The sequence below is a fragment of the Rhea americana genome, unplaced genomic scaffold (assembly GCF_003343005.1).
Source record: "Rhea americana isolate MKP2758 unplaced genomic scaffold, rheAme1 scaffold_105, whole genome shotgun sequence".
NCBI classification, from domain to species: domain Eukaryota; kingdom Metazoa; phylum Chordata; class Aves; order Rheiformes; family Rheidae; genus Rhea; species Rhea americana.
Window position 1 is genome coordinate 380,626 of NW_028185095.1, and position 1,425 is coordinate 382,050.

Genomic DNA, 1,425 nt, shown 5'->3' on the forward strand with positions numbered 1-1,425 from the left:
AGTCAGAGGAGCTTTAAAGCGTTTCCTGTTCAATAATCTCAGTGTCTTGGTTTGACAGACTTGTCTTCTGCACARTGATGCCTATATGGGGTCGTAAAATGGGTTTGGAGAGGGGAAAATGTACGTTTAAGCTATTAAGCTATTGAGGGACATTTAGGATACACCTCAGCTAGCYGAGACTTTAAAGCAACCCTCACTGCTTCACTGAGGGGTGTCTAGGAAGTTTTTCCCGTGATGATGACGCCGAGGCTGCCTGAACCAGGGACCAGAGGCAAACTGGGACATAACTACTACTCCAAGCGTTTGCTATTACATAACTAATTTAGAGTTACAGCGTGATAAAACTTGTGTAGTCTTACTATGTGGTGAATGCCAGGTGCTTCTTCCACGGAGGGATAAGCTGCTTGCGTTTAGTGTGGATGCACATTAAGAAAGTGCGGGGCACTAGTGCACCCAGCCCTAGCTGGCCGTGTGATAACTTGTTTATATAGCCGCAGTCAAACGGAAACTGAAGTTTCTGTTGGCAGAGCTGTGAAATCTGACCTTATGGGAAGTTAGTTTCTTTGGCTATTTGTATCAAGTCGTGAACATATTTTTCTAATGCTTCTGTTTGTCTTGCAATAGTAGCTCTTGCATTTCTCTGGGGAGTTTGGGCTGTTCCAAAATTACCATCACCACATGTCTAGGTCAGGTAAGCATGTAAAGTTTGGATGAATATCTGAATCTCAGTGAGGAGAAGTTCTGCAAAACTGAGCTGGAAGCAATTCAAGCAGTCTTTGAAATTTCTGTCACTTCTGCTTCTGCTTGTATCTCTAAATACTGCAAGAATAACCTTTTCCGTAGTATCTCTTCACTTCAGATCTGGCAACATTAAAAGTAACAACACTTTTCTGAACATTTAGGCTATAGGAACAGATTTCTTTCAAGCACCGGAGAAAATTTGTGATTCTTATGTGATCTTCCTAGAAAAAACATTGGGATTTTTATTCAGAATTAGACTGCAGGAAAATAAAGTTATGGTGCAATAAGCATCATATACAGGTATAAAATGCGTTTAGAGCTGGTCAGCCTTATCTGGGCTGGTTGTAAATCGATGGTTCTGTTAGGTACCTATCTGCAGTGTATAGATGTGTAGCAGGAAGGAAGGAAGTGAGAGGAAATTATCTTTTTTTCACCTGGCAGGTGAAGGCAGGTCAGGAATAACCAAGCAGTATTCCTATGTTTTCTTCTAGCATTTCTCAGCTCTTGTTTGTGTTAATTAAACTCTTATGAATTTCTGGTACTGGGAACTCTTACTGTCTTTGGTTTAATTTTTAAACCATACTCTTTCTGCTGTTAAATTTCGTAGGGTATGGTACATATTGAATGACATTATTTATAAGGTTTCTTTTTTCTTTCTTTCTTTTTCTTTTTCTCTCTCTCTCT